The sequence below is a fragment of the Schistocerca serialis genome, chromosome 7 (genome assembly GCF_023864345.2).
Source record: "Schistocerca serialis cubense isolate TAMUIC-IGC-003099 chromosome 7, iqSchSeri2.2, whole genome shotgun sequence".
Lineage (NCBI taxonomy): Eukaryota > Metazoa > Arthropoda > Insecta > Orthoptera > Acrididae > Schistocerca > Schistocerca serialis.
Window position 1 is genome coordinate 130,390,484 of NC_064644.1, and position 25,327 is coordinate 130,415,810.

At 46.1% G+C, this 25,327-nt stretch overlaps 1 long non-coding RNA gene and 1 other non-coding gene across 2 annotated transcripts in view; both read right to left on the reverse strand.

The window, feature by feature from the left end:
• LOC126412156 (uncharacterized) overlaps positions 1 to 25,327 on the reverse strand; it is a 609,166-nt gene that overhangs the window by 91,757 nt on the left and 492,082 nt on the right. The window lies entirely within an intron of this gene.
• On the reverse strand, positions 15,746 to 15,820 carry Trnat-ugu (transfer RNA threonine (anticodon UGU)). The gene has a single exon. It is a non-coding gene; the product is annotated as a tRNA-Thr (tRNA).

Genomic DNA, 25,327 nt, shown 5'->3' on the forward strand with positions numbered 1-25,327 from the left:
CGGAATGCTGCAGCGGGTCAGCTTCCGGCGGTGGGTGCCGAGGAATCTGCCTGCGGCCCCCTACATCCCCCCCCCCCCCCCCCCCGCGGGGCAGACCCAGGACACCGTGGACGGGGTCCGTAAAAGGCCCAGTGGCGCGCCTGTTGCGTCGGCGTCTGGCTCGTCTCACGAGGCGCCAGATGTCAGCCCCGAGAACAAAGCCCACTCACACGAGCGCAACCGCCTGTATGTTTTCTTTTTGTGGGCGCCGCGTATGGAAGGCGCTGGGAAGTGCTCAGCGCAGGACGCCCACTTGCACACGCAGACGTACAGGCTCACTCCTCCATTTGTTTTTCTTGCCGCGTCCGCAAAACAAGCGCCGCCGACGCTCGGGAGCGGCGACTGTGCGATTGTGTGACGTCATGTAAACAATGAGAGTGTTGTTTGCCGGGCGGGCCGCGCCGCGAGCCATCTGCAGAAGATTAGCCGCCGCGGCCTCCTTTTCTGCGACTGCCCGCCGCCGCCGGCTCTTCGCCGCGCGTGCTTTTCTTGCAGCGCGCGCCTCGCTGCACATAAGAGCCTCTGGTGCAGCGTCATCTGACCCCAGTGCGAGCCTGCCGACATGACCCTCCTTCACCATTTTTTTCCAATTGTTCCGCTGGTTTCGTCATGGCTTCTTTGTACACTTCACGTCGGTCTTCTCTTCTTACGCGTTGCACAGTGATATTGTTGCATGATGTCCCGTCCGCCGCATGCCGTGCGGAGACTTGCAGGGAGCACATACAAACACAGCACAAGCTCAGATACGTCAGGGATAACGAAAAAAATCGACAGGACTTCTTTCAAAGGACCACTCGCGTTTTCATCTTAATAGTTTAACGGAGTCATTGGGTTACGTATATCTTTAGGTCGGACGGGGTTTGAATCCCACTCCTCCGGTATGGAAATTGTGTCTTCCCACAGCGACAGCTTGTCCTCTGCCGGAATTTACGTCCTTATGGGTCTTAAAACGGAAGACAAGAGACTCACTGGATTGTGCCTCATCGCTGAGAGACTGCGTGAAATAACTACACAGTGCAGTTCAGAATGAAACTATTTAATATACAGCGATACATCGATAAGAATGACAGAGAAAGTAAAGGAAACTAGAAACTTTTACACGCCCTATAGCTGTTCTATATGGCTACTCTTGGCCACACAGACAATATCTAAAGGGGCGAGCACGGCAAGATCCATAACCCGATTTCCCGGGAACTTCGCTCAGTGGAAGAGGGGTCAAAGTAAGTGAACACGTGTGTCAGCTTATCCGTGGACACTTGACCGTTTCTGAGAAAATGACAGTCAAAATTTTCGACGTAATGTAGATGCCTTTTAGAGCGCGACAAGCTCAGCCCAACTGGTGGCGTACTGGCTACCGTCGCGGCCTCTTATTTTTGCGCCCTGTGTTCGAAACCCGATTATTGTTGTTGTGTATTTCATTTTATTTTTCATTTTCTCATTTGTCTACCCGTGTCCGAGGAAGATAGCTACACGAATGTTTTTATCGAGTTAGGGGATACAAGGGTGTTATATACATTGTAAAATTACGACTGGCTTTCAAATGGCTCTGAGCACTATGCGACTTAACTTCTGAGGTCATCAGTCGCCTAGAACTTAGAACTAATTAAACCTAACTAACCTAAGGACACCATACAACACCCAGTCATCACGAGGCAGAGAAAAGAATGTCTAGAAACAGAGGGCGATATTTTAGAAGCGAATTGGGACCTTTAATTTTGCTCGGCCTACCTACTTTTACATGGAACAGTTGATTGGGTTACAGGCAATACCCACTGCGTACACACACCGGAGAGTGACTACGCCCTGCCACCTCTCAGGGGCTTAACCGACAATAAAGAGTATAGTGTCGTTGGGCAGCGTCAGCAAACATTTTTTCTAACGAAAGTTGTTCCGCATGACATAATCTGTCACTCTTAGACGTTTGATGCGAATACTCTTTAACACCCTATCATACAATGAGGCGAGAAAAGTCATGGGATGCCTCCTAATATGTGCCAGACTTCCTTCACGGCGTAGTGAAGCAGCTTGACGTGGCACGGACTCAACAAGTCGTTGAAAGTCCCTTGCAGAAAAACTGAGTCATGCTTCCTCTAAAGCCGTCGGTAATTTCAAAAGTGTTGTCTGTGTAGGATTGTCCGAACTGACTTGCAGATTATGTCCCGTAAAAGTTCGCTAGGATTCAAGTCGGGCGGTCCGGGTGGCCAAATCATTCGCTCTAATTGTCCAGAATTTCTTCAAACCAATCGTAAACAGCAGTGGCCCGGTAAAATGGAAATGTCGTGTGGCTAGGGCCTCCCGTCGGGTAGACCGTTCGCCTAGTGCAGGTCTTTCGATTTGACGCCACTTCGGCGACCTGCGCGTCGATGGGGATGAAATGATGATGATTAGGACAACACAACACCCAGTCCCTGAGCGGAGAAAATTTCCGACCCAGCCGGGAATCGAACCCGGGCCCTTAGGATTGACAGTCTGTCACGCTGACCACTCAGCTACCAGGGCGGACAGTGGCCCGGTGACATGGCGCATTCTAATCCATAAAAATTCCATCGTTGTTTGGGAACATGAAGTTCATAAATGGCTGTAAATGATCTCCATGAAGCCGAACATATCCATTTCCAGTCAATCATCGGTTCAGTTGGACCAGTGGATCTAGTCCATTCCACGTAAACACAGCCCACACCGTTATGGAGCCACCACCAGCTTGCACAGCGCCTCTTTGACAACCTGGGTCCATGGTCTCGTGGAGTCTACGCCACAGTCAAACATCAGTTCTTACCAAATGAAATCGGGACTCATGAGACAATGTCATAGTTGTCCAGTCGCCTACGGTCCAACCAATATGGTTCAGGAGAGGCGTAGCAGGCGAAGTCGTGGTGTTAGCAAAGGCACTCACTACGGTAGTAGTCTGCTGCCATAGGCCATTAATGCCAAATTACGTTCGTCGTACGTCCCACATTGGTCTCTACAGTTATTTCGCGCAGAGTTTCTCGTCTGTTAGCACTGACAACTCTACGCAAACGCCCCTGCTCCCGGTCGTCAAGTGAAGATCGTGGGTCACTGCTTTTAGCCGTGGTGAGAGATAACGCCTGAAATTTGGTATTTTCGGCACATTCTGAACGCTGTGGATCTCGGAGTACTGAATACCCTAACGATTTCCGAAAGGGAATGTCCCACACATCCAGCACCAGCGTCCAACTCAAACTACCAATAGGCATTCAAACTCTGCTAATTCCTGTCGTGCTGCCATAATCACATCGGAAACCTTTACACCTGACTCACATGTGTACAAATGACAGCTCCGCCAATGCACCGACCTTTTATACGTTGTATACGCGATCTTACCTCCATCTGTATATGTGCATATCGCTGTCCCATGACTTTTGTCATCTCACTGTACACGTAATATCACGAAATCATCCTGTCCGCAGCTAGTGATCTCGTGGTAGCGTTTTCGCTTCCCGAGCACGGGGTCCCGGTTTCGATTCCAGGCGGGGTCAGGGATTTTTGCCCTGGCTCGAGATGACTGGGTATTTGTGTTGTCCTCATCATTTCGTCATCATTCATGAAAGTGGCGAAATTGGGCTGAGCAATGGTTGGGAATTTGTACGGGCGCTGATAACCGCGCAGTTGAGCGCCCCACATACCAAACATCATCATCATCATCATCAAGAAATCCTCCTGAATAGTATGGCCCTGGAATGAGCTAGCGTCTACGTACCCCAACCCTACTCAGATATGTTATATGGCTGTGTGGTGTCCAGCTCGTCTTCCGCAAAAATAGACAGGGAGCGAGGACGGCGCTAGGCGAGGCGAACAACTAAGAGGCCGGCGCGAAGCTCCCCCCCCCCCCCCCCCCCCCCCCCACGCCTCCCTCGCCGCGCCTGCACAATGGCAGCGCGCATGCTGGCGGCTTGGCGCGGCTCGGCGCCGTTTACACAGCGCCTGGAACCGTAAACATTTGTTCTCCAGACCTCTCCACGCCCTCCGGCTGCCGCGTTCCTCGCCTCGCCTGCCCGCGAGCCGTCCGTTACCTCCCGAGTGTTGTCCCTCCAGACAGCTCCTCAATAACCAGCTGCGTCGAGTGCTTCTTCACTTGGGCTGCCCTCTGCGACGGGACATCAATGTCCAGCGGTAAATTTATGCGGAAATCGGCCAGCAGAAGCGTCACGTTGAAAGCTTCCACGAGACCAGAGGGCCGGTACGTTCTGCTGAGACACATTTCTGTTGCGAGCCTCGTAAGTGGGCCAGTCCAGCGCTGAGAGCCAGTTCCGCTGAAGAAGCAGCCAGCAGCAGCGGCGACGACGCCAGTGTATTGTTCCCGCGTCTGCAGCGGTGGGGGAAGGGCCTCGAGTGACGGTGACAGAGTGACGCCATCACTCAAGCCGCGAGGGTTGCGCGAATAAAGGAACCGTCCTGCGCCGAAAGAAAACCGCCTCGCCACCGCCGGGCACCCCTCCCTCCTGCCTTTCTTCTCGTGGCCCAGTAATCATTCATCCCTCAAGGATATTTTCATTCCGACACAGCAGCTCAAAGCGTCACCTTTCTTCACACCCTGTTGCTTCGTTAGCTACTTCCCAGCGACCTCGTGGGAAATCCGCTTTTGCGCATCGCTCGAGATCGTTAGCAGCAAACAAAGCTTCTTATAGCGTTCGCTGCAGCCCCCCTTCAGCATTACAACGGGTTCCCACTAGCTTGCAATCTTAATCTATCGTTCCGTGACTCTGGTCTGTCCAGTGCTCATACAGAGCTAAGATACGTTTCAAAATTCCACAAGAATGACGAGTAATCTTTTGATAATAAATTTATTATCATAATCGACAGGTGCAAAGGTAACTTCACGAGTACCACAAAAAGGAGTGATAAGCCCATTACTGTTTACAGTATAAGGTTCAAATGGTTCAAATGGCTATGAGCGCTATGGGACTTGACAACTGAGGTCATCAGTCCCCTAGAACTTAGAACTACTTAAACCTAACTAACCTAAGGACATCACTCACACTCATGCTCGAAGCAGGATTCGAACCTGCGACCGTAGCGGCTAGAGCCGCTCTGCCACGGCGGCCGGCTACAGTATAAGGAGAAAAGTATAACTGTGTCGTAGGGGACGTCGAGGCGAACAATTTGATGTAGGACACTTGCGTTCCATCATGGCGAGAAACAACTTCAGATATACCTACAAAAGCTACCTAAGCTAAAGGAGATGCAACATCGCTCGAGATTCTGTATACCTTCTCGCCATCCTAAACCACCGACTTCGTCGGACAGATTATTGAAATTTCTTACATATATAAGATTTGTTATTAAACTCTCAGCCGCGTGGGATTAGCCGAGCGGGCTAAGGCGCTGCAGTCATGGACTGTGCGGCTGGTCCCGGCGGAGGTTCGAGTCCTCCCTCGGGCATGGGTGTGTGTGTTTGTCCTTAGGATAATTTAGGTTAAGTAGTGTGTAAGCTTAGGGACTGATGACCTTAGCAGTTAAGTCCCATAAGATTTGACACACACATTAAACTCTCACGTGAGAATAATGAGATAAAAAGGACTTTTGTGGACGTCATCCAACAAGTAGCTAAGTTTATATACAATTCAATCTAAAAGTAAACCGGAGCACAGTAGTCTCGTAGTCGAAAGGCCAGAGAAACAATACAATTTAATTGGTATTTTTACGCTGTTAAAATTCACAAAATTCTGAGGTAAAATTTACACAAACAGCTAATTTTGCAATTAGTAAGTAGAAGAATAAGGTGGGTTTAACATCCAAGGACGATTTTAGCGAGAAAAAGAAATAAGCTTCAAACAGTTAAGACCGACTTGCGTAAAAGGATGAGGGAATGTTTAAAATGTCGCACGGCGCGCATGCGCTGTACATTAGATGAACTATGTAGAACTATTTTAGGTTATTTCCCGATTTCATGACCACAACTGTTCTAAGTGAAATTGTTCGTTTGGTTTTCCCCTACGTCACTGTAGTACGTTGTCAACACTTCCCATTTACACAGACAGGGTGTCCTAGGAGGAATGTGCCATATTCAGGGATATGACAGGAAAATTGCTCAGTCAACAAGGGCTCTAAAATGCATACCTTAAGAGCTACGTTTCCAAGTTGATTACTAGAAGAGAGAGAGGAGATCCAACGAAAAGCGGCGGCGCGTTTCGTCTCGGAAACGTTTATTCGGAGCGAGGACATGACAGAGATGTTTAGCAAACTCTAGTGGCAGACGCTAAAGAGTGGCGTTGTCTGTGATATAGAGGTTTAGTATTGAAATTCCGGCAGAGTACTTCCAGGTAAGAGTTGGGCAACGTATCACCTCCTCGCACATACGTACGTTTCGCGAAAAAAAAGGCCACAAGGAGATAATCGGAGACATTAGAGCTAATACAGATATTTACCGACATTCATTCTTCTCATGCATCAATCGCAAACGGAACATGGAAGGTGACGGGGAATTTTATAGTGGGGTCAAAAGCACAAGCACCCTGCACCACGCTCCATAAGGTAGTTTGCGAAGCATAGATATAGATGTACATGTAGAACTTACCTTACCTTGAGAAGGTGGAGTGATGACAACTGTGGTAGCCTGCTGATAAGCAGTGATAAATGTAATGTTTAACATCTGCTACCGAATTAATTTATTCCTTACACTTCATGTTTCAGAAGACTAGCTTCCATCAGATGTGATAATGACTATAATTAAATTATTGCCATAAATCAGTAAACAATGTAGATCAGCACTAGCCTTTTCTTGGAACCTCACAGCGAAACGCAAGTAGAAAACATAATCCGTGTAAGAGCACATCAGTTTTTATGCACGTAAAATAGCCGACACAACTTGACGGTACGCCAAATGCATAAGGCAGAGGCCCTGCAATTTGTAGAGGGAAGAAAGGTTACATTAGCCGCGTGTGTCCACCGTGCTGATGAGTCTATTTCGCGTATCTTCATGCTTAATGTGGTACTGTACTTTTCATTGGGCACACAGTACTGCCGGTAGGTAACATAAAGCAGCTTGTACAGAAATATATATGACATTTTATAATGACGTGAGAGCTTTCTTTAATGTAGAAAAGGGTTTGCTCTTAGAATAGTTACATTTTTCAGCAACGCATGTCGGAGTAATGGTCACGTAGTTGCTACACGGCTACACTGGTATGTCGGCTAGTGCAAATGGAAAATATTGCAGGTTGGCTGTTATGAATGTTTTGCGGACAAATGAGACTCGATTTTTCACTAATGGAAGCGTCTACGTACCCAATAATGAATTGACCTAGACCAATATACAAATTAGTAATGCAACATTGAGAACCTATTGATGAAACAGTAGCTACTCATCGGTTCATTACTTTGAATCGGTGCTAGGACAAATGAAACGAAGGAAGCATGATTATGGTCAACGACGAGGTCACTTGAGACGGAGCGCAAGCTCGGAATGGGGAAGAATACGGGAGGAAACTGGCCGCGGCCTATCAAAGAAACCATTCATGCTTTTTACCCTAAACGATTTGTAGACATCACAGAAAACATGGATGGCCGGACGGGAATTTGAACTGCTGTCGTCCCGCACACGAGTCCAGCGTGTTACCACTGCACTCAGTGCACTGGTGATCAAACGCTCGTGGAGAAAAGGTGTTTTGCCAGTCCTAGCAAGAGAACAGCGAATGAAAAACGTTTGGCGTTATGGTAATTGTAGGTGCAATTTTTTCATTTCATCAAGTGCTACAAGCAGCAACCCTTGTTCGTGGACAACAAGGTGAATCTAAGGGAGCTATAGATTAGTTTTAAGAAGGAGCGTCATAAAAATGTCGTGTAGCAATGTTGGCCGGGATATCCCACGGGATGTGTCCAGCGCCTGACGGAAAGTGTGTTGCTCCTCTGCACTCATTGGCCTGTTTCCTTGGAATTTTGTCCAGGATATTCGCGTAAAGTCTGTTGATCAGGGACTTTACTTCTCCTCCCCTTGCTGGCCCAATGCTGACGTCGAAAATTTCATCCACCTCCAGGATTTTGAACCGGCTTATCTGGGAGTCAAGCGCCACGGCACAGGTGTGCATAAGTTGCCTCGGCTATGGTGGCGGATAGGAAGCCCATTGTGTACCTGGAAGGCCCACCGGCGATTCGTTTGAAACACTAGGAAACTCACAGTCTGCTTAAAATGAACTCGAAGTCTTAGATACACCTCCCGTGTATTATCGCCGCACTGCTTGGTTCATTGCTCGCGGTGCTATCTCGAGAGTCGCTCTGGCTGTAACAGACGAGAGTACGTACGAGCACAACAAAGGAGCGACTGTTGAGTTGCAGGCCTGCTTATCTCTAAGAACACCCATGAACAATAAATGCCCGAAAAAAAAGCAGGCGAGGGAAAAAATGTGAGGGGACAAGGCAAACAGTTCACGGAAGGTTCGAGAAAGGAGAACTCTCGCAACAAAAGGGTGGCGGAGAGAGCACGGAGAGAGAGCAGATGCGGGTGGAACAAGGAAGAGCGGAAGGCTGCTGCCCGCTATCTGTCTGCTGCGACACAGAGCAGAGCAGAGTGCGCTATCGGCAGCTCAGACGGTGCTCTGCCGCGGCAAAAACAGCACCGCTGGCACCCCGGTATCTTCATCTGGTCCGCCGACCGGCTCACATCGTGGAAAGTGCACTGCTCTACCGAAGGGCCGCACTACCTGTACGGCGTGCGTGGAAACTGCGGCGACATTTTGCTGATTTCTACTAGAGTTATTGCTCAGTTGGACACACATCAGATGAAAACTGCGTTGGGCACATTCGCTGTCAACAAGACGTACTGATGTACGCCGACCAATCACAAGCCATCTACGGGCTGTGAAAGGTCATCACAACAATAGTCGTGGCAGTCTGTTGTTCCTGACGAAGGCTATGGAGGATTTCGTCGAGTGCTGGACATTTCGCGCAGATTTAATGGGCCAGGTAATGCGAATGTCGGCGTAACTTCCTATTTACAGTGTAAAAAATACACTACAATTTACGCGTCTCGAAGGTAAAGCCTTCATCACCAAAATAACAGTACAAGACTCCCTAAAAGCGACCAATATAAAACATAAACAAGAACAATAAAAATAATAATCAAACAACGCGGCTACTTCCCTTGCAGCCGTGTTCTCTTAATACCGTCAACTAATAAAATAGAGTAAAATGGAATTCCATATGTTGCACTGGGTACTGGCAGAGTCACAATAACAACTATATGCGTACACAGTCCTTGTATCTTCTTTAAAGACACATCTGGCGGTAAACACAGAACTAACGCGAGCGAAAACTTTTTGAATACGCACATGAAATCTAAAGAGAATAACGAAGATACAAAGATATATAATTATGCCTGGTAGCCCGGAAAGTCGAATCTCGTCATCAACGAAAGCTCTAAAGTCCATAAATAACAGACATTAAAAAAGATCTAAAAAGTTTCTGAAAAAGTTATTTATGTCATCTGTAAGCTGTTCGTCTAATGTGTTATGACTTCCCACGCGACGTATAGTAATTGGGTTGGGTTGGGTTGATTTGGTGGAAGAGACCAAACAGCGAGGTCATCGGTCTTATTGGATTAGGGAAAGATGGGGAAGGAAGTCGGCCGTGCCCTTTCAAAGGAACCATCCCAGCATTTGCCTGAAGCGATTTATGGAAATCACGGAAATCCTAAATCAGGATGGCCGGACGCGGGATTGAACCGTCGTCCTCCCGAATGCGAGTCCAGTGTGCTAACCACTGCGCCACCTCGCTCGGACATATAGTAATCTCCAGTTGTTCTAAGAGATCCAGTTTCTTGCCTTTATCTTGTACGTGCCAAATTGCGAAATCCTCATCAAGTCGCAAGATGGGGTGGCCAGTTTAGCAAATATGTGTGGCTACGGCTGACTTCGCCAAACTGCTAAGCCTGAAAGTGTCCATATGTTCTTTGTACCTTAACTTAAAAAGCGCTTAGCAGTTTGGCCTACATAGTTCGCACTACAGGTGTTACATTGAATTTTGTACATACCATCCCTCTCGTATCTGTCGACTTCATGTTTCAAGTTCTTCTTTAGCTTAAATCGCAGTGTATAGTTGGTCTTATTTTTTTATTATTTTTATTGTTCCTGTTTACGTTTTATAGTGGTCGCTTTTACAGATTCTTGTACGATTATTCTAAAGATGAAAGCTTCATCTTCGAAACACATAAATTCTAGTTGTTTTCTTTTAAAATTGTAAATTGGTGGTTGAGCTGACATTTTAACATTTATTTTTACGACCACAATCTCATACCATTTATGAATAAAATAAAAAATGAAATCAAAGTAAACTGAGTAACTTTTAAGCAATACAGACTTTTGTTTGCCACCTCCGGTGATGAAAGTGGCATGTACCTTTCGTGGTGAATGTTACGATGGCATGTCTACCATCAGCTCCTGGATATAAGTTTTAAGCTGCAGAGGAAATTGTAAACACTGTGGAAAAGAAGAATTTCTAACATTGCTGTGTACAGATAACACGTTTTTAGGTGGGAGGTGGTAGTCAGATTCCGTTATAATAGATGTCTCGCGGCGATCAGAGAACTATTTATTATGTAGTGATAGCGCCACGATATGAATGCCGATACGTAGGCGCCAGTTACCCTGCGTTATTAATATTAACGATAACACGGTTTGGGTTGCCACTTCATCGGCCGCAGATTAGATAACTATCAACTTCAGCTTTCAGTAATTACTGATTGTCAGACTTGTATCGAAGCCGCAGAAGAGACGCCACAGAGATGCTGCAAATTCGATACTTTTTCTGTGAAGAAAGACGACATAAACGATTCGTCGTATTCATTACGTAGATACCAGTGCAACTGCCTCCTTTTCATGAAACTATTGCGTTCAACTTTGAGTGTAACGGAAATGTGCAGTACCGACCAACGTTCGAAGTCAAGGTACGATATACGACTGAAATGCAGTGAAATCCTTGCAAGTATTCTTCCATGTGCCTTAATTGTGTCACAGTCGCCAACCTCCCGGTTTTTCCTTCAGTTTTGAATAGTCTGTAAATTGTGCATTATATCTGATTTTCTGTTGTTATGACCCCCATAATTCCTCTATTTATTAGGTCCAAAAAAACGAGTTGTTGTTGTAAGTATCAGTCCTGTTGGCGACAGTGAAGTGGAGCTTTGTGGTTCCTAGTCGATTCTGCAACACGGAGCACATGAGTCCATTCCAAAGTTTACTTTAACTTTACACGGTGCCACACTTTCGTTACACCCCTTTCTTTTTTTGTGTTACGACGAAAAAACAAAATAGTAATTAACCACTTATATAATAGTCTCATGATTTAAACGAATATGGGATAATGCTTTGTTCCAAAACTACCTTCAGATGGATTTCAAAACTCGATCTAATACAGTCCATCCGAATTTTACATAAAATAATGTGCTCCTTATAATCGTTAAATAGTATGACATGTTGGCTTAGTAAGTGTAGGATTACGTATGCAAAAGTTCATAATTCAGTATGAATTCGCGCATTACAATGTTTCTGATAGTTGTCATTGTTTCCCATTTCGGAAAAAAATGCGCAGATTACGTTTCTTTTACATATTAAATCCCTGTACCATAACAGCAAGTTAAGTCTGTTACAATCCAGAATATACGACGAAGTGGTTAGGACGCGCTTTGTTGAGGTCAGAGTAACATATTGAATCATCTGGCCACTGTAAACGAGGTCGCATCTCGTGATGCCTTCGTGGGATAACATCATTTTACTAGCCCATGTTGACTGAGTCACTCTGCGAATACTTAAGGCAACGTTGCCTGGCAATATCAACATATGATATGAACATAAATATTTCTGTACAGAAGCATTTTAGAAGCTCTACAACCCTTGCTTACTGTGTATGTTTGCGAATGTGACATATAAGTGCAATGTGAACAATTCATTATTTGCTTTGGCAGCTTCGTCGAATCCTCTAAGAGTGTTTCTACAAGTTAAAATGGCCATTTTGTAATTATAGAATCATCCCTGTTTCCATATATATGTATTGTTTAGACATTAGACAAACGAATAGTAGACTCTGATGTACAAATAAAGGTCTGGTAAGGCATCTTTGACTGATGTCTGTTGACTTGAAGGACATCAGTTTTACAGAGATGCGACTTCCAGATTGGCTCATCCTAACTAAAATGAATTTTTGTTCTATTTGTGATGATCTTATCAGTCGCTATGAGATTTCATAGGACAGAAATTATGAGCTAGTTCAAAAAATACTACTTACAAAATATGGCTAAATTAATTACTATTACACTACTCTCTACACTTAATTTCAATGTCTCATTGACAGTATATGTATTTTCAGAAAAGTTATGGGAATTCTCTAGATTGATGTGATTGTGTATGTATTTCCGATAACCAGTGAAAAATATGTATTATAATCTAAAGCAGATTACATGTGAGAATGTCCAGGATCTACTCTAAAACTCCTCAATCAGTTTCACCCAAATCTGGCACAGAAATATCGGGCCTCATGAGTATCAGCACTGTTGGATTTGTAACCTTATAGCTCCAATATGAGTGGAGATACGGGAAAAAGTGTTTTTTTCATACCTTGGCATACAGGCTGCCTTGCATGACAGGCATGTTGTGTTGGAACAGTATTGACCTGCTAAATCAACCTGCTTGGCATGGCAGCCTGCATGTCAGGTGCAAGAAATGGTTTTCCAGGGCAGGATGTATGGTCTGACCTATATGACACATGTGTTGTGGAAGTATTATCAGCCTGCTTTATTGAAATGTATTGCAGGGGCTTTAAGTGCCGATGAGCATGTCTGAGGACAGGTTGAGATAGTTAGACGAGGGATGGGCAAAGTGAGGGGCAGGAGAAAAGTGACAGGGAGGAGAGGGAGATACATGAGGCAGGTGGAAGATGTAGAGAAATGGTGGGCAAGTGGAAAAGGAAGAGGGGAGGCAGAGATGGAAAGAGTGAGGGACTGGGGGAGGATGATCAGAGGGAGAGGGAAGGAAGATATGGTTACAGAGAGGGGTTGGAGGAAATGGACAAAGAGAGGGGGGGGGGGAGAATATGAAGAGAGAAGTGGGCAGAAGGAGATAGACATATAGAAGGTGAGGGGAGGATGAGGTGGATGGACGGAGGCTGGAAGAGGTCGACAAAGAGAGAGGGTGAAGGAGGTGTGTTCACTATATGTGTCAAGTGCATACATGGGCAAAGCCACAGAGAAAACGCTTGTGTATATAATGTAACATTATGTGAGTATATAGTACATACTGTCATGACTCAAAACGCATTGTGGAAGGAGAGATAAGAGATGAGGAGGGAACAAGTAACACTGTGAATCCCTAGATTTGAAAGAGACAGTACAGATAGAAAACAGGGAAAAGAAAGAGAGGAAACTCCTGAGAAAAATGTTGTGGCCATTAAAGCAGACCAGTGAATACGGGAACAAGTAATGAACATCCGTGCAAAAACATTGGAATACTATATGTAACTATGCTAAAATGTAGAATGATGTTTTACGACCATCTGATTCGAATGAGGGAAAATAGGATAGGTAAGAGAAGTCTTCAACATACATGTTAAAATAAAACAGTTATCTGTGTCACCAACTTTTATTTTCTTCCACGATGCATTTTGAGGGCTTACACATTCATCTTTAGGTGGATTAATAGGTTATATTACATTTCTACGTCTCTGGACAGCGTGCTATTGTTTCGTCAGTCTGTCTCTCTCTCTCTCTCTCTCTCTCTCTCTCTCTCTCTCTCTCTGTGTGTGTGTGTGTGTGTGTGTGTGTGTGTGTGTGTGTGCGCACGCGCTAACTAATGTTAATAACAAACCTGTGGATTCCTTATGCTGGAACATCTTGTAAGTAGTTTTATTACTATTTAATATGTATAATAGCGGTGCCATATTATGATAACAAATGCAAATTATGCATTGTTTGTAGCGAAATGAAGTTTACAACTGACAACTGCTTGTATCGAGCAAATAAAAATGCAGTATAATCCAGTGATCCACGTGAAGATGAGGGTGTAAGCCTTCGAAACGCGTCATGGAAGAAAATAAAAGTGACTGACAGAGATAACTGTTTTAATTTATTTACTACGTGATACACAGTCGCAGTTTCTAAACCACAGTCGAACATGGACCCAAATAAGGTTATTTTTATACGTCTCGACCGGAAAAAACCCTGCAAGAATCAGAAGTGATCTGAAAGAGATGTTTGAAGAACATGGAATTATGAACAGAAATACGTTTCATTGGAAGATTATAGATACCCATCTCCAGACAAAACAAAAAATGGCCGGCCGTGGTAGTCTTGCGGTTCTAGGCGCTCAGTCCGGAACCGCGCGACTGCTACGGTCGCAGGTTCGAATCCTGCCTCGGGCATGGATGTGTGTGATGTCCTTAGGTTAGTTAGGTTTAAGTAGTTCTAAGTTCTAGGGGACTGATGACCACAGATGTTAAGTCCCATAGTGCTCAGAGCCATTTGAACCATTTGAAAACAAAAATGAAACCCAGAGGACAGTGGCCAAAGTTGGGGGAACAGCACTGTAATTGAATGAGCTATAATTGAAGGAAAAAAAAGAGAAAAAATAGAGGGACAGTGGTGGGTTGAGATTTAAGTTTCAAACCACGTACCTCCTACTCTACTCGAGGTTCGTGCGTACTGGAAGCGAGAGTAACAACTGAAGCGATGTTCCAGCAGATCATTCCGCCATGTGGTATGACGGAGGCCTCCTGTGTCCAGACAGGTGGAGCAGACCTGCGACTTTTGTGGCGACGGCCCGTCAGCGTCTACAACGGCGCGCACTAATCAGAATCCCACGCAGGTAGCTGCTCGCTCGACGCCGTTTCGCATAAGTGAGGCCGCCCGTTGTTCTCGGAGCGAGAGGGGCAGACAACGGCGTTGTTTACTCGCACGGCCGACAAGAGCGGGCCTCATTTACAAGCGGCCGGCGGCGGCACGCGCGCATGCGCCCGCTGTCGCAGATCGGCGGCCGCATTGTGGCCGCGACACCGCACTCCGTCAGCGATTACCGGCCCTTGGCCTCCGTTCGGCCTCCTCCCGTGACATCACTGCACGGTCGTCGAGGCGCACGAGAAAGACAGGCACTGCAACGAGCTTGTGACGTCGCACTAGTCAGCTTGTCCCACATACTTCACGAACGCTCGGCTCCGTCCACGGCCCGCGGAAAATCAATATGTAATTGAAAAGACAGCCACTGAAGGCCTTAACTTTGTCGTTTGCTATCGAGAGCTTGCACGCATTTAAACGCGCAGTTGAGGGTTATTAAACTCGTCTGAAATAGTTACTCGCTCCTCGCCGGAGACGGCTGCTGGCACTCGTAAGACCTGCAGTGTCACGTGCTGTGATGTACGCGCCAAGGCCTGTTTTCCTCGTGAGCCTCGACGGCCGTCGAGTACCTCGTTGGTCATGGAATCAGGGGAGGTGTTGACGCTTCACTTGCAGCCGATAGACTCGAATCCCATTCTGTGAGTACATCCATATACACTTTTCGATCAGAAGTATCAGGACACTCCTATACAATGCGCGCTGACCGCGGGATGTCACGAGAGATAGACCTCCCGGTACAAAAGGAGGTCCTCTCATTTCAAAAACTCGAAACTTGGAAACTAAAAGAGCTCAGAACTTCTTTTACTTCCGAATTATATATTAATACCTCCAGCTGCTGACGGGCGTGGATATATATCAACGGGGACAGGTGAAAATGTGTGCCCCGACCGGGACTTGAACCCGGGATCGCCTGCTTACATAGCAGAAGCTCTATCCATCTGAGCCACCGAGGGCACAGAGGATAGTGCAACTGCAGGTTCTATCTCGAGCACGCCTCCCGCGAGACCCACATTCTCACCTTATATGTCCACACACTACATTCGTAGTGTCCCTACCCAACGCACTCATTACTCGTGGAAGACATTCTTACCAAGTCCCGTAAGAGTTCGGGTAATATGTGTGCATCCGCACAGAAGAAGGAGGTCATGGCCGGTATTGCCAGAACTATATACTTATAGCTGGCCGTTGTGGCTGTGTGGTTCTAGGCGCTTCAGTCCGGAACCGCATTGCTGCTACAGTCGCAAGTTCGAATCCTGCCTCGGGCATGGATGTGTGTGATGTCCTTAGGTTAGTTAGGTTTAAGTAGTTCTAAGTCTAGGGGACTGATGACCTCAGATGTTAAGTCCCATAGTGCTCAGAGCCATTTGAACCATTTTATATACTTATATGGATATGGTGTCTGTTCTTTCGTCAAAAATGATTATCACGAAGTAGATGAAATTAAGGAATACTGCTACCTCGGAAGCTGAATAACCGTTGATAGATGGATTAAGGAGGTCCTAAGAAGCAGACTAGCACGGGCAAAGAGATCATTCCTGGCCAACAGAAGTCTGCTAGCATCAAATATAGGCCTTAATTTGAGGGACAAATTTCTGAGAATGTGCGTTTGGAGCACAGCATTGTCTGGTGGTGAATCATGGTCTATTTTAAAAGTAAAACAGAATGACATCGAAGCATCTGAGATGTGGTGCTGATAATTTTTCACTACTTTATGTTTTTGGATATGGGTGACATTGAACAGAAATAATGCAGGGTAGGCTTTGCAGGAGTAGTGAAATCACCCATCAAGCCCGTAGGCTGATGGTGAATGCAGGTGTGGGTGAAATCACAGTTGCTCCCACCCGGTGGCCACCCACGATGAGTAAAGTGTCATCGCTGCTTCCGCTAGGTGCAGCGCAGGGCAGTGCTGCGGTCACAAAGCCACAGGTTGCCGACCAATCAGCTAATAAACACACAGAGCTATTAGCGCGCTAAACGTTTGCCAAACACGGACACCCCTCGCCTGCCAACCCGTCCGCCGCCCCTGCAGACAATCGCCTCCCCCAGGGCACCTAACTGCCGCCGCCGGCCGGGGGGTTCCCCCTCTACCCGGGAGACCTCTGGCGTCGACCGACCGGTTGCATCCCGTTAGCATCACAATGGACCCCCGGCCGGCCCGGCGGCGCAAATGTAATGGAGTTGGCATCATTACTGTCATAGGGCCGGCCCATTATCCCAGGTGTCGCCTCGTCCCGCTCGGCCGAGGGGCAGGATAACAAAGGGCGCAAAAAAAGGCCAGGAACGTCCCTTTTAACTACTCAAATAACTTGCCGCCTGTATATTACACAGCAGTAACAGCTGGACGTGCCACGGCCGCAGGACGACACAGCTGCGGGCCCGCAACACAACCGCCGCCAAGTGCACGGCAGCCAGCCTCTGTTCAGCTGAGCTCAGGGGGGTAGCGACACGGCGGGCCGGGCACCATTGCGTTCCGTTCCGTTACCGCAACTCCGAACGATTTTCTGCGATGTCCTTTTGACATGAAGACAGTATTCCGAATTCTGTATCTTGTTTGTCAGCGCCTCTGCGTGCTATGCAAAAGACCTGGGTTCTGTTTCTAGTACTGCCAGGCATTTTTCCTTGCTGGGAGGACTGGAACGGGATGCACTCAGCCTCATGATGTCAACTGAGGAGCTACTTGAGTTAGAAGCAGCTGTTCCACGGTCGAGAAAGCCAACAACGGTTTGCTGACCCCCTTGCCCCTCCGTACAGTATCCAATGACGCCACTGGCAGTCGGTCCCGATTGACCAATCGGGGCCAGAAGGGGGAGCTTCGCTAACTTTCTTTGAACATTTTAATTTCCTTCATCGCAGCATTAAGTTCACAATGGGAGTAGAGATCTGCAATGAAACAGAACGGAATCTCTGAGATGCAGAACCATCGTATCTTGGGGTATAGATCATCGCCGAAAGTGGAGCAAGATGAATTTACATCAGTTTCTCCCATATCCTGGGATCATATCAGTTAAAACATGGAAAATTTACGAAATTTTAAAGTCAAAACTATATCTCGCCCACCTGTTAGGATTAGCGCTCTGCCGGCCGAAGTGGCCGTGCGGTTAAAGGCGCTGCAGTCTGGAACCGCAAGACCGCTACGGTCGCAGGTTCGAATCCTGCCTCGGGCATGGATGTTTGTGATGTCCTTAGGTTAGTTAGGTTTAACTAGTTCTAAGTTCTAGGGGACTAATGACCTCAGAAGTTGAGTCCCATAGTGCTCAGAGCCATTTGATTAGCGCTCTTTTTGTTTCTTGGGTTGAGAATGCCCGGTGTTTATAAGCTTTCAAGACATAAGTATACATGGACAAGAATATTCGTATTGCTGAGGGTTGGTGTCTGGAACATCGTCACCACACAAAGTTCTTAACAACCCGAAAACTCCGCGATTACAGGGCATTAATTCTTGATGGACAGGAAATGAACTAAACACATCAAAAACAGTTTTGCATCACCTCGGTTCCGAGAGTTCCGGAACCTGAACAGAAAATTGGAGTAGAGATCAACATAAACATCATTTCCGCCCTTTCTACTACTCAGGAAAACCACACATTGCATGTTCTACCACCATACAGCGAGACCTTCAGAGATGGTGGTCCAGTTTGCTGTACACACCGGTACCTCTAATACCCAGCCGAACGTCCTCTTGCATTGATGCATGCTTGTATTCGTCGTGGCATGCTATCCACAATTTCATCAAGGCACTGTTGGTCCAGGTTGTCCCACTCCTCAATGGCGACTCGGCACAGATCACTCAGAGTAGTTGGTGGGTTACGTCGTCCATAAACAGCCCTTTTCAGTCTATCCCAGGCATGTCGATAGGGTTTATGTCTGGAGAACATGCTGGCCACTCTAGTCGAGCGATATCGTTATTCTGAACAAAGTCATTCACAAGATGTGCATGATGGGGGCGCGAACTGTCGTCCATGAAGACGAATGCCTAGCCAATATGCTGCCGATATGGTTGCACTATCGGTCGGAGGATGGCATTCACGTATCGTACAGGCGTTACGGCGCCTTCCATGACCACCAGCGACGTACGTCGGCCCCACGTAATGCCACCCGAAAACAGCAGGGAGCCTCCACCTTGCTGCACTCGCTGGACAGTGTGTCTAAGGCATTCAGCCTGACCGGGTTGTCTCCAAACACGTCTCCGACGATTGTCTGCTTGAAGGCATATGCGACACTTATCGGCGAAGAGAACGTGATGCCAATCCTGAGCGGTTCATTCGGCATGATGTTGGACCCATCTGTACCGTGCTGCATGGTGTCGTAGTTGTTAAGATGGACCTCGCCATGGACGTCGGGATTGAGGCAACATGCAGCCTGTTGCGCACAGTTTGAATCGTAACACAACGTCCTGTGGTTGCACGAAAAGCATTATTCAACATGGTGACGTTGCTGTCAGGGTTCTTCCGAGCCATAATTCGTAGGTAGCGGTCATCCACTGCAGTAGTGGCCCTTGGGTGGCCTGAGCGAGGCATGTCATGACACTTCCCTTGTTGAGAGCCCTTCCTGGCACAAAATAACAACGCGGACGCGATCGAACCGTGGTATTTACCGTCTAGAAATGGTTGAACTACAGACAACACGAGCCGTGTACCTCCTTCCTGGTGGAATGACTGGAACTGATCGGCTGCCGCACCCCTTCGTATAATAGGCGCTGCTCATGCATGGTTGTTTATAGCTTTGGGCGGGTTTAGTGACAGCTCTGAACAATCAAAGGGACTGTGTCCGTGATGCAGTATCCACAGTCAATGTCTTTCTTCAGGAGTTCTGGGAACCGGGGTGATGCAAAACTTTTTTGAGTGTGTGTATAATGAGATACAGGTGGTTGCTGATGCATCTCGTTTTACTGGAACTGTGTTGAGAAGGACCCATTGAAACCAGGCTGGCTAATACTGTTACTAGTAGGGAGAAGTGCTTTCCTCTGAGTGAATTGTGGAAACCTACACGGACCTAAGAAGTCATTTTGAGGATTAGTTACGATAGCAGTACATCGTTTTATTCTGCGTTCACCACCGCCGGGTGCCGCTAGTACCTTTTGTGGTGGGGACAGCATTCACGGCACCTAGCACGCGTGCTGAGTAGCTGTCTGCTGGTCTATACGGAGGCACCAGCTCCACAGTAACACCAGTTCGTCGACACGCAGCAACAACAGCGTCTCACCTGACCGTGACGATCAAGTAGATCGCCGAAATATTATGTCTTCTCAGCTTGAAGTATCCGGCTGCAGATGTACATATACACAGTACACGCAGTATACGAGTATAGTGCATGGTGGTCCGTAGATCGTTGTCTAGTGGTTAGCACCATTATCTCGAGGTTCGTGGGTTCGATCCCCAGTCGGGTCGGAGAGTGTCTTCGCTCGGGGACTGGGTGTTTCTGTAATACTATCATTTCCTCTCATTCTCATCGACGCGCAAGTCGGCAAAGTAGCAACAGATAGAAAGTTTTGCACCAGACAGCCAAATAGCCCCAGGCGGGGTTAGAACGTGGTGGAGGGAGTATCGTACCAATATTAGCGATTTTCTGTGCTATTCATTCGCGTATTGAGCGAGTTAAAGGTGACTGTCTATACGCCTCTCTACGCGGCCTTTTATCTTATTCGCTCCATCCCCACACGAGATATACGTTGGAGGCTGCATTATGGTCTCTCAGTCTTCTTCGAACACAACTTCTCTAAATTTGCCCAACAGGATTTCTCAAAAACTACGTCGTCTGTCTCCCAAGCATTCCCATTTACGTTCACGAACATTTCTCTTATATTTCATGATATTGAAAATGTGGATCTGTAACTTCATTACACTTCAGTAAATATTTTCAGTCTAGATCGCATGATTTATAGTTATTGAAAACATCCTATGGCGCAGACATCTTCAGATACTAATAGAGAATAAAACGTGGGTTACGAGTACTGAGCGAAATACGAGGGACGTTCAATAAATAATGGAACACGTGGAAGACATTTTTCCCACCATTTTCGGTTGAAAAAATGTGGAATTTCCTGTGGGACATCGTGGAATATTCTCGCTTCAGCACCTGTTGTTTCATCAAGTTTCGTTAGGTAGCGGCGCTATGTGTAGCCTTCAAAATAGCGTATGTAACGGAAGTCCGTTCCAAGGAGAGAGCTGTCATTGAGTTTCTTTTGGCGGAAAACCAGAGCATCGCAGATATTCATAGGCATTTGTAGAATGTCTATGGAGACTTGGCAGTGATCAAAAGTACTGTGAATCGTTAGGCGAGACGTCTGTCATTATCGCAACAAGGTCGAGCAGACCTATTCGCCCGCATACAGCTGTGACGCCTGCAATGTTGAAACGTGCGGACACTCTCATGCGAGGTGGCCGATGGATCAGAATCAAAAACCTCGCTGCTCAACTGGACGTCTCTGTTAATAGTGCTGACACATTCGTCCACTAGTTGGGGTACTCAAAGGCGTGTGCCTGCAGGGTTCCTCGCTGCGTAACAGAGACCACAAAGAGCAAGAAAGGACTATCTGTGCGGAATTGCTTGCGCATTACGAGGCTGACCGTGACAGTTTTTTGTCGAACAACATCACAGGCCATGAAACATGGGATAATCATTTCGAACCGGAGACAAACCGGTAACCCAAGGAGTGGCGCCACACCACCTCTCCTCTGCAGAAAGAGTTCAAACCCACACTCTCATCCAGTAAAGTCATGGCGACGGCCTTCTGGGACTCTGAAGGGCTTGTTCCTCATGGAGCAACGATCAACTCTGAAGTGCATTGTGCTACCTCACGAGATTGAAGAAACGGCTTCAGCGTTTTCGCTGCCACAAAAATGCAAACGAATTCTTCTCCATGACAACTCAACGGCTCACACAAGTCTGTGCACCAGTGAGGAGTTCAAAAAACTTAATTGGTCTGTTCTCCCTCATCCACCCCACACACCTTCCGATGTGCACCTGTGTGGCTCAATGAAGAATGCACTCCGCAGTACCGATATGAAAGGAAGGTTATGGATGCAGCAAGATTTTGGCACCGACGTCGGCCAGTATATTGGTACCATACAGAACCTGCCAGTAAGGTGGCGGAAGGCCGTCGCTCTGAACTGAGATTATGTTGAAAAATAGGGCTTTGTAGTCAAAAGAGTGCGGAATAATATAGTATGCTGGAATCCTGAATAAACCCAACCTGCTTTCAGAAAAAAATGAGTTTTTTATCGCTGAAGGATAGGTAAGGAAAAGAGCAGTGATCTTTTCAAAGAAAGCATCCCTTCGTTTGCCTTAATCGATTTAGAAAGAAAGGAAAGGAAAACTAGCATTGAATATCATGTAAACGATGAGGTAATTACGCACGAAAGACTAGCTTCCATTGAGAAAGGCCGTGGAAGGAAATCGGCTGTCTCCTTTAGAAAGATAATCGGCTGCATCTGCCTTAATCAATTTAGGACAAATAGTGGGTCATCTGGATTGCTGGGCTTTGAGGCTAACAGCTGTTCTGCTGCAGACGATTTCATCATTCTAACTACTTTCCCAGTTCTATCGATCCAACTGATTTAGGGAAAGCAATGTAGAGCTAAACCTGGATGGATTAGACGGGGATTTTGAACCGTCGTCTTCCCGTGTACAACTCCGGTAGTTTACATGCACCAGCTCGCTAGGGCTGTTTGAATGATAACCTGTTATCCAAGTTCTATGCTCTATTACTGTCTGAAAGTGACTGTCGCGAAGCATGTTCTTAAAAAAGACCATCAATGCATCTACACAGGAAACATTTGTTGATTTTGAACATTATATTTTCCTTTTTTTCTTCTAGAGTGACAGCCAGAACTCATCTACATCGAAAACGAGCACACTAGCTCATTTGCAAGGGGAGTGGTGATGTGTGACGTATACATAACAGGTGTGGGGCATACAAAGATACTAAACCGTAGGGCGCCAAAAATTATTATTAGAAATTAAGCTCCGCAGAAAATATTATTCGTCCAAAAAAAGAATTACTCTTTACTGAGCGAGCTCTGTTTCGTATTAGAATTTCGTGCGTATGTGTTACATATATACTTAAGGTAGAGAATTATTACCGAAACTTTGACAGAACGACAATAAAAATCGAAGCAGAGAGAGAAACAACAATAAAAAGGAAAGAAAAACTGTTTTCGTGGTTTTGAAGGCACTTAGTATTCACATTATCCAGGAATCTGTGGTGAGCGCGACAAGAACTCACACTCGGGAAGTCCCCTGATACAAACGCGCTACCTTGCACGCACGGAACAAAGGCGTATCCCGTTTACCTCCGCCACGTGAACTCTTCTGCGACCGAATTTAAACGCACTGACTTCAAAGAAACCAGATATCGCCTCGTGTACACCCGCATCACACGTACAAAAAGCCTGAAGTCGCGCGAAGCATGGTATTGTGCGCAGCTGGATGCGCAGCTATATTCTGAGGGTGCTGGATACGTCGCAGTACAAATATGAGAACTAAGAGATGCGTGTTGGTCGAGAACACTTTGCACTTTAAAAAAGAAATTGTTCGTTCAGCAAATAAAGTCGAGCAGAATTTTACCGTGAGCCAGCGCGTAGTCGTCAGAGGCAAGTGAACTCGCGCGCGTTTCACACTGGCGCCAGCCAACACTAGACGCGATGAAGTGCTGCCCACAGCAACGGTCCCGCGTTCTCTCAGTGCGGGAGTAACCTACCATGTATTTAATGGACGTGTCTCCTTTTCCCGGAGGCAGCACAAGGGCCCCAGTCGGTTACGTACAAAACAATTACGTCGACTGTGCTAACGTTTTCTGTTTTATAAGAGATACTTCAGGGAAGGAGACTACATACAGCGTAAAAATTAAACAGGTCACAATTGGTAACGTGGTTACTTTGTCCCCGACGCTAAGAAAAGACAAAAAGGCGAAAGATAGGGATTAATGTGTCGCCAACGGCGAGGTCGATCGAGAGGAGCATGTGACGTTTGCTATGTTTGGATCGGATAAAAATAAATTCTGAGCTCCCATTCATTGATACCACAAATCTAGCTTGAGAGTTTCATCAGTAAATATGATGAATTAAACTGCCTGATTCTAGATGTGCCAAGTGCCACGTAAATACTAGTAAGTCAAAACACGTCTCTGTATCACAACATTTGTTACATAAACACAATACTCAAAATAATCTCACAGTGACGAGACATCGGCCATGTTATTGCACTGCTGCCAACCTACATTTGTATCACGTTCAAAAACAAAAGTGTTACGGATCTACACGACTTACCACATCGAAACACCCTGAATTGACTTTTCGAGTCGTCCTAAAATGTATTTATAGACATCCCTCTTCCCACCAGTTTAATCGACGTGAGATCACAAAAACCGAGTATAAATATGTACTTCATACTACTATTAAGTTACCTGATGGCTAGCGTTATTTTAAAACTTATAACAATGTTCACTTTGTATGTTAAATTTGCTCAAATACGAGGAGGTATCTAAAAAAGCGGAATTATTTATTAAAAAGTATATATTTTCAAATTATCTGCAAAACAACCTCATCCCCTTCAAAATACTCTCCATTACAACTAATATATTTGTCCCACCGGTGCTTCCATAGTTCGAAACATTTCTTGTAGTCGTCTTTAGAAATGGTTGACAACTCCATCCTGGTTTTTTCCTTGACTTCTTTATTATTGTCCGGTCGGTGTCCTTTCGTGCCCCTTTTCATGCGTAGAAATACGAAAAAGTCGCACAGAGCCAGGTCGGCCGAGTAAGGTGCGTGGGGAAAATTATACTTATTAATGAATAGCGTACTATAGCATTTTAAGTTTTTAAATTCGGTCGATTATTGGATGCAGTTTTGAAAAACAAATTTTTGTTGCCCCTGGAAGCCGTTAGATACGCAACTTGCAACTGGAATCGTGCACCGGGTTAGTCGTTTAGTGATATAGATTGGCTTAACTTGAGCAATAACAGTTCAGAAAGAAATAATACTTAACTTAAGGGCTTTAATTGAAAGTTTCATAACAAACCATGTGACATTGTGACAAAGTTCGCCAGCTGTGACCTATCCGAAGAAAGAGCTCCTTATAAAACTGCTTCATATTAATAATGATATATCCTCCAAATGGTAGCATGTGTCGTAGGGAGATGTTATTAGTATGGAAAATGCCATTACTTTCGATTATATAAACGTAGTCTTCAGTGAACAGCATTGGATTTGAGATTTTTTCTTAGTTGGTGAGTGGAATGGTAAAAGACGGTAGACAGAAGCTTCTAAATGATTTTGCTATGTGACATCATGCTTAGAACAGCGGACATACGCAAGTACTGATTAATACTTGTATTTTGTTTCTCTCTGTTAGGTGTAATTAACCTTATACTGGATGGCATACTACTAATAAGATGTTCGACGAAATTGTTCTCACAGTGTACAAATGCTTCACCGCCAAGTGACCTTACTGTTATCCTTTAAC